The sequence below is a fragment of the Pinus tabuliformis genome, chromosome J (genome assembly GCF_031772625.1).
Source record: "Pinus tabuliformis cultivar Carrire ecotype Pingquan chromosome J, CPIR1, whole genome shotgun sequence".
Taxonomy (NCBI): Eukaryota; Viridiplantae; Streptophyta; class Pinopsida; order Pinales; family Pinaceae; genus Pinus; species Pinus tabuliformis.
Window position 1 is genome coordinate 1,284,016,191 of NC_142295.1, and position 14,106 is coordinate 1,284,030,296.

General features: G+C 38.0%; 1 long non-coding RNA gene and 2 pseudogenes across 1 annotated transcript; all 3 read left to right on the plus strand.

The window, feature by feature from the left end:
- The first annotated feature begins 338 nt into the window (after nt 1–338).
- On the plus strand, nt 339–944 carry LOC149231942 (pyrophosphate-energized membrane proton pump 2 pseudogene; annotated as a pseudogene).
- Nucleotides 945–2,895: 1,951 nt separating this feature from the next.
- LOC149231943 (flavonoid 3',5'-hydroxylase CYP75B138 pseudogene) lies at nt 2,896–3,465 on the plus strand (annotated as a pseudogene).
- An 8,915-nt stretch (nt 3,466–12,380) lies between these two features.
- On the plus strand, nt 12,381–13,535 carry LOC149231944 (uncharacterized). Its single transcript, XR_016247500.1, has 2 exons — nt 12,381–12,887; nt 13,004–13,535. It is a non-coding gene; the product is annotated as an uncharacterized LOC149231944 (long non-coding RNA).
- Nucleotides 13,536–14,106: the final 571 nt, after the last annotated feature.

The window sequence follows — 14,106 nt, forward strand, 5'->3', positions numbered from 1 at the left end:
GAGTCATTCAGTACTTACCCCATAACATACGATCTTTTGCATGCCGATCGCTTGTTTTCTAAGCTGAAGAAAAGATGTAGCCTAGTTTCTGTAATGGCAGAGGTTGATCACATTTTAAGGCCAAGGGGTTCAGTCATCTTTCGTGACACGGTGGAGACGTTGAATGAATTGGAAAACATGATAAAGTCAATACAGTGGCAAATCCGAGAATGACATACTCTCAAGACAAGGAAGAGATCCTCTGTACACAGAAAACCAGGCGGCCACAACAAGTAGCTTGAATGCTTTCATTCATTGTCACTGGCAGCAACATTCATGTGTATAAATGGTTCAAATCAATGCGGAACCTGCACTACTGTATGTTAGAGCCTGAAAGTGTAAGAGAAATTACAGATCTTCTTGATGCAGTCGGGAACACCACAAAAGCAACCACCAAAGGCTTTGCAATTGGATCTGCTGCATTAGTTTCTTTTATTCAGTGCCTATATGAAGTATCAGCTTATGCTCATCAACCATTTACGCAGATTGATATAGCTATTCCAGAGGTATTTCTTGGAGGTCTATTGGGATCGATGCTTATTTTCCTATTCAGTGCATGGGCATGTTATGCAATTGGTCGAACTGCTCAGGAAATTGTTAAGGAAATGCGGAGGCACTTTATAGATCGACCTGGCATAATGACAAATCAAGAGAAGCCAGGTTATGCGCGTGGTGTTGCAATAGTAGCAACTGCTTCACTTCGGGAGATGATAAAGCCTGGTGCTTTAGCAGTTGTATCTCCTGTTTTAATTGGTGTCTCATTTAAGATTCTGGGTCAGTATACAGATCAGCCTTTACTTGGTGCCAAAGTTGTTGCTTCAATGCTAATGTTTGCAACGGTCTCTGGTATTCTCATGGCCTTGTTTTTGAATACTGCTGGAGGTGCTTGGGATAATGAAAATTGAAGATCTAAAGAACACAGTTAGTTATGGCTTTGATTATATATATAATACGATATGTTCTTGTTGATCACGGGAATTGGAAATACAAGCTGAGATATGAGCGATGGCAGATAACATCAAAGGGGTGCTCCCGTTATATTTGCTGTGGGCTATTCATGCCTACAATTGTCATGTTTTATGTTGAAGTTTTAGTGCTGGAGGTCCATGTGATAGGGCGAGCTGCAGTTGGGGATTGTGTTTCATTCTGCGTGTGGAACATGTGCATCACCAAAGGAATAGCTGTTAAAGCTTCAGATGTGTGCTCACATTGCAGCTTTTGACTTCTGGGTTTGTTCTGTTCTCCATTATGACAGTACATCTGCAAAACACTCACTGTCAATGCCGTAATGGGCATGTCCATGGTTAGATTGAAAACTGGATTTTTGAACTTATGCGCACAGGTGTTATGTATAAAATGGATCAACATTCAGTACAACTGAGACATATTCTAATGGAGACATTGCTATATGATAACACGAGACATGATGTCCTTTTTCAGGTTTTATGCATAAAGAGCAGGGTCCCTGGAGGAATTATATCTTAACCGAATGCTTCATCCAAGAGAAAATGAGTGGCCATTGAGAAAATAAAGCTCAAGACAGTCAGAGTTTAATACAGGAAACTGTGATTTTCGGGAACAACTCAGCAGTTTCGTAGCGCGCTACGAAACTGCTGAAGCTGCATAATTAATGATCAGTGAACCAAATTTTGAAGACTTTCCTATCAGCATTAAAAAAGTTTTTGTGTCATCACACAGGTTCGTGAACAATGCTTACAGCACATCAAGGACGTGGCACTCCATCTTGAGTAATTAAAGGGTAAAGAACATGGCTAATTACTTCCGAATATCTTTGAGGGAAGCAAAGGCATAAAAATAGGGACAGTTTCCTGTTTCTCAGCAGAGGTAAAAGGATATGATATTAAAGGGCAGCAAGCAGCGACAAATATCCATCATAACCACTGCCAGAAGGGAAGCATGTGTCAAAGAACGAAGTTCATTGTAATTAAAGCCATCAAGAATGTAATATGGAGTTAGAGTCCTACTTGACTTAGATCTCTTAAAACTCCAGTCAACAGTGAGTTGTATTTATTAGTTAGTTTAAAGTGTTAGTAGGTGTCATCATAGGTAGTTATCGAATGTTGGAGGAGGAGGCTCGAATCAGCTAGAATAAGCACTCTATATATAGCTGGAACATCTAGGTAATGGGGGTTGGATATTTTATAAAACAGAGGACTGTTTTGGCTTATGTAAAAAAAACAGAGTTCAGTAATATAAATGACTGTTTTACTTCTCAGGATTCATAAGGGATTTACTTGTTCAGAATGTGTGATGGTATATTTTCTTTAGTGTTCTTTTACAGTTGTACAAATGCATAATCACTCAGAATTCATTGATCATGCTCTGACTTCCTGTATGACTTTGTAAACTGTGGTTTTATATAAGTGGTTTTCTGAACATCCAAATGCCAAGTTCTCTGATTTCTATGTAAGGCATCATCATTGTTTGCTGTAGTATGTTTGACTCCATAGGCCCAATGGAAACTTATGTAATGTTTGTCCAGCCTTCATTATTTGCCAATGTTATTCACAAGAATTAGCCATCTTACTGATAGTCAAAATCAATAATCCTTTGAGAGAGCCCTCTCAGGCTAAGGAGGCTAAGCCTTAGTCAAAAGATTGGTGTGAAATAGTTACTTGAAGTCTTCCTGGGTTGCAGCCTTCCAGAGCTCGATTTTGAGATAACAGGCATCATACATGAAGGCTGATGTATTTAATGATGTATTTAATGATAGATAGTATCTATCTTGAAATTATTGCAATTTACTAGCGGATTCATACTCTGCCAAATTTTTGCTGGTTGCAGGACATATTTTGGGCGGTAACCGATACCACTGCTAAGACAATAGAGTGGGCGATGGCGGAACTCATATGCAATCCGGAGAAAATGAAACGAGCCCAGACCGAGTTGGACGAGGTGGTTGGCCGCAACAGAATGGTGGAAGAAAGTAACACCGATCGTCTTCCTTATCTCCGTGCAGTTGTGAAAGAAGTGTTCCGACTGCACCCGGTAGCACCAAGAAGTGTTCACACAGAGCCGTTAGCAGTTGTGAGTAGGGAGATTTGTGATACCCAAATAATTGTGAACATGTGGGCGATCGGAAGGGACCCTGGCATCTGGAATGAACCATCGAAGTTCATCCCAGAGAGATTTCTCGATGATAAGATGAGTAGTGTGGATTACAGAGGACAGCACTTCGAGCTGATACCGTTTGGAGCAGGAAGGAGAATGTGCGTGGGGCTTCTGTTGGCGAGTAGAATGATTCATCTGGTATTGGCTTCTCTCATTCATTCATTCGACTGGGCAACTCCGAAGGGCATGAGTGCAGAACAAGTGGACATGACAGAGAAGTTGGCACTAAAGGTCGCTAAGGCGGTGCCACTCGAAGTTAATCCTGCGCCACGCCTGCCACTGGATGCCTATTAGAACTGTTTGGATGATGTGTCGAATTACTGTTTTATCATACACCTCTTTCGTTTGGGTAGGTTAGTTTTTTTCCTTAATTACGTTGAGTTTTATTAAAGCTGAGTCGTACTTAAGGTTGGATTACAAACCTATATGTGTGCATATGCTCGATAGTCGTGTTGATATGAAGTATTCTGTGAGACAATTTCTTATTATATGAATACGGTTTGTGAATATGGCTTTTACCTGTAAATTTTCAGTGTGTTGTTTTCTTATTTTTTCTTATTGTATTAATATTAACGTTTTTAAAATAGATTTTTCTATAAATTTATTTAGAGCTTAGTAAAATGAGATGTTATCTTTTTTATCTAAATTTAAATTTTAGAGTTGATATTTTGTGAATTATTATTTTTTACATATAATTTTTATTTCTACATTTTCATTCTATGATTTTTTTTATTGTATTACTATTAATGTTTTTAAAACCAAGTTTTTTTATAATTTAAAATCCAGTTTTTTTTAATGATTTCATCTAGAGGTGGGCACAATGGAATGCTATTTTCCACTCAATTCCAAATTTCACCTGAAGTATTTTTGGTCGCTTTTGATAAGGATTATGGAGTAGCTTCTCCCACTTTCATAGAATTTTGTTGATTGCTAAGTCATAAATTCCTAGATATGTGGCTTACCTGTTTTTAAATGTACTTTGCTAGTTGTTCATGCTAGTAATAGCTAAATTTAACCTTAGGCCTTCAACAAATTCTCAATTCACCATAGTGAACAAAAAAAATAGTTTAGTTTTTTTTTTAAATGATGATTTATGATTATATATTCAAAATGTATTGAATTAATATTTAATGTATATATTTTATTTATTTGTATTAGTTTTTTGATAATAGAAAATGTTATCATAATTTGTATTTTTTTTAATAATAGAAAAATTTATTATCATTTAATAAGCAAATTATTATTAGCTTATTTCCATATATTTCAAAAAAAATCTTAACTAAATAAAAACACTTTTTAAATAATAATCCATAATTTTATAATTAATTATTTATATGATTTTTAGTAATTATATAAAATTATTTTATTTTCCATTAATAAATAAAGTGATGAAATTTTTATAACAATTATAAAAATGCAACAATAAAATATTAAATTACCCATGTAAATTATTTTAAACTTAATTTTAAAACATTCACATAAATACGTGCAATTTTAAAATGTTATAATAAAAATATAATAATTTATATTATAAAATAATAATAAATTATTTTCATAAAATAATAAATTTAAATGAAAAGAATAAATAATCCATATTCTATGTGCGGTTTCATCTCATTTGATATCGTTTCTTTGGTTTGGTATGGCTTCCTCTAGTTTGAGATTATTCCATAATAAATATTATAATTTTTTATTATTTTAATTATAATGAATAGATTTTTATATGGAGTAAAAAATCGTTTAGATAAAAATTTATAAATTATACGGTTTTTATCGAGTTATAACAAATTTTTGCTTATTTTGAGAAGGTAAAAGCTATTGTAAGTAGTACATAAAAACATTTAATATTTTAGATCTAAAAAAAATTATAAATCATCAAATTAGAGTGAGTAAGAACCTTAGATTTATCTTTAATATCTTAAAAGGGCTTCTTTGATGGAGAATTTTGAGAATTTAGATCCAAAAAGTTGACTTGATTAGCTTTTTTTCATTCCCTTGCTTGCGGTATTGAATAGCTGAGGGGTTCACAACTAGGTTCTAATGTAACATGGAGATGGTGGAATGTAGGGTGTTACACTCTCCCTCAAGTTTAGAGATCTATCTTATTTTTTCATTTCAATAAAAGTGATATAAACTTACATGATGAACACCGTAGCTCATGTGATAACCTTAACGTTGCTCTCCGTTATTTGTTAACGGAGCATTCAAATTTAAAATTTACAAATTATTTAATTGCTTGTGGACAATTATGTAAGTCAGATTACCATTGACATTGAAATTGATAGATTTTTTTAGCAAGAAAAAATACTATATTTATATTGATATGTATAAATCGGTACATTTGTCCATATATCATATACATTTTGACATTTCTTTCATATAGAAAAAACATCAACTGAGTATAGATCTTGTCCGCATAATATATATCCATACTCCTCTATCTCATTATCATAAAACATGATAAGTAGGTAAGGAAAAGTATCATTGATCCCATGTAAAAGAGCACATATATAGTACATCATCCTTATGTACAGAGGGTCTATTTAACATTTTTGTCCAAAATTACAAAAAAAAAAAAAACCAAAGATAAAACAATGCATGAAACCCTCATCTACATAAGACGACAAACCAAAAAGAATGTATCTCTTATCTAGGGAGAGAAAGTGTCCCCAGATCCATTGTAATGCTACCCAATCTTAGATCAATATGCATCCCGTCCATAGAATCCATAAGTCCCCTCTTTGACAGCAAATCAACATTTTGGTTGAAATCCCTACTTATATGTTGGATCGAATATTCAATATGAGAGTCCCATAATGACCTAATATGATTGAGCCATCCCTGAAGATGAAATTGAGTGATATTGCTATTTCCCAATATATGTTCAATGGTGGCCTTTGAGTTGCCAAAAATGTGAATACTGGGAATATCCAAGAAAGTAGTAAATAAATCAATCCCCATATAGCAATAATCTCAGCCTTGATGATTGTACCTATGTCGGCATGCCAATGAACCGAGGACTCTTGCTCCTATGAAATCCTGAGCTAGAACCCACAACCACAAACATCCCTTTGGGTAGCCCCATCAAAATATGCAGCGAGATATATATTATCAAGCTCCGACATCTTTTTATGAGTGGCCATGGTATCCTTTTTGAGATTTTTTGTTGTATGATACCAATTAAGAATACAATCCACAACCCCTGTGGAGTGCTCCCTGAAATTTTCAAATATGATCTTGTTTCTCCACCATATTTCTGAGACATATATTAAAAAAATATCTCCATATACTATTTTGTTTACCGCACCATACCAAAAATTTCGAGATATCAGAGAAACTTGTTTGTGGGAAATCTATATGCAGTGCAATCTCGCACCACATCTTTATAGAAACCAGACATAAGAAATATATGATCATTATTTTCCTCTGCCACCCTGCATAACACACAAATACTTGGCCCATGCCAATTCCTCTTCTAAAGATTTTTGCATGTTAAGTTCTTGTTTTTCCAAAAAAGCCATACAAAAACAATGATTTTAATGGGAACTTTTGTTTTCCAAAATTTTTAAATTTGACATACCTCCACACCCAGTGACCCCCAAAGACAAAGTGTATGATAAATATCCACCACAACAACACAGTTAGATTTCATCTTACCCCGCCATGTAATCATGTTTGCACCATTCTCCCTTTTGACGCCCACCCACTGCAGCTCCAATCATATTCGAGCCCACTCCCCAACCAGATTGTGCGCCAAGCCAATCTCATCGGTTGTGCACCATATAGGGAACTGTCGATTCCATGCAGAGATAACTTGAATCCAAAAAAATATACCCGAATTGTGAAGGTGTTGTACGAGCTCCTCTGAGATAGTGATAGTATTACTAATACCGAGAATGTAATCATGACTAATCAAAGTCCGATGTCCTGAAACAAAAGCCCAACAAATATTCTATAAAAAATAGCGACTCATTTTCCTGAAGCTATGCCAAATAGCCAACCCCAGTGGATTCCCAATAAGATCTCGACGCACCCATAAAACAAATTCATGATCCTTTAAGTATTTATGTTTTAATATATTACTCCATATGCCTCCGCCAAATATGCCCCACCATAATGCCTTTTGTAAAAGAGCGCCTCCAAAATGCCATAGATCCAGTATACCCCATCCCCCCATCCTCTTTGGAGTGGTGATATTGTCAAGTTTAGTCAAATGATATTTTTGTTTGCTAATACCCCCTCTTCAGATATATCGAGCCATGATACTATTCAATTTTTTAATGATAGCAACTAGAATAAAGTATAAGTGAGCCCAGTACACACACAACTGTGTAATCACAGATTGAGTAAGTGTAATGTGGCCCCCCAGTGAGAGACATCTATTCTCCCAGCTCGAAATCCTCTTATAATACTGATCCACCAGCCACATCCAATCTATAATTTTGTATTTGTTGGGCTTAATGATATATCCCAAGTATTTCAAACCACCCTTCAATGATGCCGCATTGATATGAAATGTATCCTTAATGTGCTCAATATCCTCCTGAGCACAATTTCCATACAGAATGATTGATTTCAATAGATTCATGTAGAGACCCGAGGCTCTCCCGAATCTATCAAAGATATATGATAAATGTCTCCATGCCATCCTATTTATCATGCCCATAATCAATACATCATCCACAAAAAAACTGTGGGATACCTTTATATTGCGGCCCATATCAAGTGGAACGAAAATTTCAATCTCCAAAACATGTTTAATATGTGCACTAAGACCATCCATAGCCAATATAAAAAGTAGTGGGGATAGGGAACAACCTTGCCTGAGGCGCTTGCTCGTTGCGAAGAAATTGATGGGAATACCATTGATTAAAATAACAAATCGCACATTTGAAATACAAGCCATAATCCACTCCAAATTCCTGGCCTACAAACCAATTTTGTTAAGAACCATTCTCAAGTAACCCCAGTCAAGACAGTCATATGCTTTTTGTAGATCAACCTTCATAACCACAACATTTAATTTTCTAATATGAATGGAATGTAAGCACTCCTGGGCAATGGCAACAACATCCTGGATTTTTCTATTTGGAAGAAAACCAAATTTCTCAGGTGATATATATTTGGATAGAATAGACTTCATTCTTTCAGCAATAGTCTTAGAAATAATCTTATAAATAAGATTACACAGAGAAATCGGCCTGAAATCCGAAAAGGTCCCAGAGGAAGACCCCTTTGGAATGAGAGAAATGAAATTCGAATTTATATGTGGATGGATATACCCTCAAATTCTTGACTCCTCGACCATGGCCAATATATCCCCCTGGAATATTTCGAAGAAATGTGTAAATAGTTCGACAGTCCATCCATCAGGACCTGGACATTTATCCTTCTTGAAAGATTTAAGGATCCCCAAAATTTCCTCCCCAAAAACTTCTTTAAACAATGCCTCATTTGCATCATCATCAAACATATATGGGTATCCCTCCACCCCCCATATCTGATCCTCCCCATTATCCACCACCCTCCTCCCATAGGCCGATTCAAAATGTAAAATAGCCGCCCGCGAAATCTCATCATGAGTGAGGCATTTGTTTCCATTTGAATCCATGATCTCCCATATACTATTAATGTTCCTTCTGTGATTGGCGAAGCAATGAAAAAATTTGGTATTCCGATCCCCCTCTTGGATCCAAATAGCCCTTCTTTTCAGCCTCCATGTAGCCTCCCGTAGCTTCAAAATATGACTTCGCTTCATCTCTAATGTGTGAATGTCCAACATGATGGACGCTGGGGGATTTGGGAGGATAAGCATTTGCCTCAGATTATCCAGAGCCCTCAAAATCTAATTAAGCTATTCCTTCATTTGGGCCTTTTTCTATCGCTCCCATTGCTTTACCATATTCTTTAATTCCCTCAGCGGGTTAACGATATTTGACATAGGGGATATACCCCTCGCTTGTGGCCTCTGCCAATAATCCCGCAGAAGAGTATCAAAATTCGGGTCCTGTAACCAAATGCGATTAAATTTGAATGGAACACCAAAACGGAGATCCCCCCATCTCCACAAAAGTAATATGGGTTTGTGATCCGATATAAAGTTACTCAAGATGTCAGACTGTACAAAGCCTAGTCTATCCACCAGATCTTCCTGTATAAGGAACCGATCCAAACGTTTCGCCGCATAGTGATTACCCGTCTGCCCATTATCCCGAGTAGGGTCGATATTGGCAGGACATATGTCGACATAGTTGCGGTCCAGCATAATATTTTTTAACATAGCAGACATAGCATATGATATTTTTGCACCCCCCATATCTCATCAGCCCCTATCGTGCAATTCATATCCCCTACCAAAATGAGAGACTCTAGATCTAAAATCTAGGAAGTAGCCAAACATTCCCATAAAATATGACGTTCTTTGTATGGAGCGTATATGTTGAGAATATGTATATGTCTCTAGAAGCCCCGAATACAACCAACAAGTAGGATGCCTTCAAAACATGAGAAAGCCCTCATGTGAATCCACCTGGGGTCCCATAAGGCAGCCAGTCCACTCGACTGACCAACACCATCTGTAGCAACAATGTACCAATCTGGAAACATTCTCCTGAAATATTCAATCGCCTGTTGTGCAGAGTGCATAGTCTCTTGTATAAGAATAATATATGGTCTAGAGGAGAGGAACAATTCTTTGAGAGCCAAAAATTTTGGAGCGGCCCCCAGTCCCTGAATATTCATAGAAACAATGAAATTCATGGCAGACCCAATGAGGCCGCATTTTCTCTAAGGGCCCAAGTGGGAATGGAGGTAGCAATGGGACATCAACCAGTTCATTAGATTCAAAAGGAAAAAAAGGGATAGTCCTAGCACGACCCCTAAAATGCTGGCTGTCCCTACCATTTTTATGACGAACAATAATATTAACCGCAGAATTAGGACTAATACGAGGAGATGTAGCCCCTGGGGTTTATGAATGGTAAGAGAACGAAGGTGTAAAGTATTTCACTGCAGAAGACATTCCAGGTCATTGTCCACCAAATTTGTAGGGGAGGTTATAGGAGAACATGGCAAAATGGGATGGGTCCTGGTGTCCGGAGAAGTATGTGGAGCCGGAGGAGTAGTGATTCTGGGGATATACATGATTTGTGATGGAGAGATATCACCATGTGACATTAGGAGGGGAGGCATCACCCCAAATGTGGATGGTCCATACAAGAGAACATAATATTTTGGTCGAACATGGGCAATGAGTCGTCAAGTAGAGCAGTACCAATACCCTTAGAGGAAGGGGATGTGAGAATCTCGATAGGCACGAGATTTACGCGTTTAGGTGACAAAAAGCCAAAAAGAGAGCAAGGGAGAGAGAAAGTTGGTGTACCAGATATACAATGTATATCACCCAATCACCAACCGCCATGCGAGCAACAAACTCAACATTTTCGCCACCCTTGGAGACCAGTTATGCATGTAATTTGCGTCTGAACATCGAGCGCCTACCACCCAAGTGACGAGGACATTGAGCCATCGAATGACTCATATGGTGGAGAATGAGACATCTGAATGGAATACCCCAAAAATCTAATCTTTGATACAAATGAGTATCATCCGAGTAGATTTCAATATGGTCAAGAAATCCCCTGCTGTAATCTTTCTCAATCAATATCCAAGCAATGCGTTTGCCCCGGGCACCAAAACATTGAGGATCGACGATACAAATTTTCCCAATGGCATTACCTATATCCACAAAACCTACTGCATCCAGAATTCAATAGGTAAACCGGGTAATTTAACCCAAATCAACGTATTTTTGGGCTTCTCCTTGAAAGGGTTAAAGTCAATATACCATGCATTGAGGGCCAAAAATCCCCACCCACATACCCATGGAATACCTTTAATCTTCTGCAAATCCTCCCATCCTTGTGACACAAAAAAATGGATGCTATACCACTCATTCATGAGGGGCACCACCAATGACATATAACCCAGAATGGACTTCCACTTTCATTCCACCCATTTCCTCATCTCGCCTTCCCCCATTGCAATCACCCATTTCCTCATCTCGCCTTCCCCATGATGCGAAATGGCATCTACCCACTCATGCCCATTCTTCTAAGCTGCTCACCCGATCTTGAAGAAAGTCATAGCCAAAACTGAGAATAGGTGCACGAGAAACTATTTTGATAGAGTCCATGCTGGGATTGATGATGTTGATAACCATGCGGACCTTGTTGTGGATTGTAATGTGCATGTGCACCACTTGGCACACCTCCAGACATATCTGCGTTGCCACGAGATCCCTTGTCATCCGAGCCATCCCCGAGCGCCGATCCATATGGATTATTGCGACGTGACTCTGCCTCCGACGTGGCACCGATAAATGTCTCATGTGTCGAAGTATGTGATCCAAACGGGTCCATGTGATCTATCATGTGAACACAAGTGAATTTTTTTTAAAAGACGGAGTGTTAATGGAATTAAATATATATGCTGAGAGTACGTCAAGGAAAATTCCCCGAGATCTACACACTAAACAAAAACCAATGCCTCTGACATACACCCCACATAATCTTGAAAGAATGAAACCGTCAGCGGTGATCAACCCGAAAAGGGAATGTGGTAGCCGATACTAAAAAAATGTTATATCCATAAACGGACATATCCCCCACATCATTTGTCAGAGAACACAGGAAGAATACGACACGGAATTAAAAAATGTTATATCCATAAACGGACATATCCCCCACATCATCCCTTGTCAGAGGGCAAGTGTTATTTCATGGACTATAGCATTATAAATGCACTCGTAAGAGACCTTAAGTACAGTGTTGGGAAGCGGGTTCTGAAGCGGTCAGCGGTGTGCATCATTTCTCCGGCGAACGAATTCCGATTCGGTATGTATTCGCATGCACTTGCCTTCATCCCATACCATACATATCCCATACCATACATGTGATGTTGTCAGTCGTCCGTGTGACCCCTTCATCCCATACCATACATGCATCAAGGATTTGAATTTTAAATTTTGAAATTGGGCGCGCTGGTTATTCCATTACTTGACCACCGCTCGTAATTCTCCCACAGACGGGAGTGAGACGTTCGCAACCACTGCACCCAGCTTCGAACCGCTTGTCCTTGGTCATGGGTTCCAGTCTCGGAATCACAAATCACATGGGAAGGAGATGCTGGGACTGTGAACGAACTGCAGACCATGTAGTGGGAGTGAGACGTTCGCACCTACTGCACCCAGCTTCGAACCGCTTGTCCTTGGTCATGGGTTCCAGTCTCGAATCACATGGGAAGGAGATGCTGGGACTGTGAACGAACTGCAGACCATGTAGTGATTAGAGAAAGGGGAGCACGGAATCGGCGCCGTTACCACCATCCATTCCTGTGCAACTACGTCTCCTCCAAACAAAATATTTTATTATTTTCCTCTTTGGGTCTTCCCTATAAAACAACCATTTTACTCGCGATCCCTTTAAAACAGAATAATGGAGAAGGGCTTATCGGCTTGTTCGTCTCGGAAGGGGCAGAGTGAGGAGAGCTTAAGTGTTGCGGGTCGGAGAATTGAATCGCTAGTGAGGCAATTAGGTGCGACTTCAATGGAGGGGCAGTCAGATAGAGATGGGGATCTTAGTTTTCAGCTAACTGCGGGTTCTGCAGTCTCTGCATTCCAACATTTGGAACAGGCTCCAGAGGATCCGATTCTTGGGGTATTTTCTTCTTTCATCACCATTTTTCAGATAAAAATATAATTGCTTGTATCATTGTTATTGTAATCGCCTTGAAGAGTTGAGTTTAATCTATAAATTTGTGTGAATGTACCCAGAGACAGATTAGGTCTTTTGATTTTGCCTCGGCCTTGGCTAAGCTCAAGGCTCAATTATAATACCAGGTTTATTACACATCCATGTTGTTACCTGTGGGTTGTGAAGGTTGCACCTGCACATTTAATTTTTCAATCACCACAGTCTATCATTTTACAATTATGTGGACAGCAGTCTGAGTCACCGGACCATTCTCTAAATCACCCTCTCCACAAGGATCCCAAAAAAATTTGCTTGAAAAAGACAGTGAATGGTAGCATCCTGTTAATTATTTTGCTTGTACTGGTTCTTCCAAAACAATCCAACAAAATCACTTTAAAAGAAGAGGGCGAATGAGAAAAATTCATGAGTCAATCTCCGTGTGCCCTGAAGAGGGCAAGATTTCATGTGATCCATGTTGTTGACGATGCTTTGGTTTTTAACTACTGGATCTATTTTAAGCATTTCTTTTATTATCCATGCATATCTGGGTATCGTTTTGGATGCAGAATCTTTATATATTTGTTAAGATATATTATACACTCTTTTGAAGAATCACAGTGTGTTTAAGAGGAGATGGGATATTTGAAATAGTTGTATGGTATTAGATTTACCTATTTAGGATGAGATGGAATATTTAAAACATATGTTGTATTTAGATTTAGATTTATGAAATGAAACTATAGATAAGTGCAGGAGGGTTTCGAACAACTTTTTGCAGAGGATGTTGCCTCGTTTTTCATGTTAACTTATCTTTCTAGCTGTTGATAAGAAAAATAAGCTTTCAGCTTGTTCTGCTTTTTGGCTTCTTTTATTAAGATAATTATTATCTGTGAAGGATATTTTCTGTTTAGTATTAAATGTTTTTTTGGCTTCAGGAAGAAAAATATCTTGGGTCGATGATTGAGATAATGATTTTATTTTGGTGACCACTGACACGACCTTGATGTGAAATATCAGAGGTTGTAGTTTATGGATATGGTATTTTGAAGTTATGGGCTGATTTTGATGGTAATTTATACTTCCAAGGAATTCTGGAAGGTGTTGTGCTTCTACTTTATGATTTTATTCATGGTGTGCATTGCATTAGATTACACAATTCATTCTGCACATTAGGTATATTACA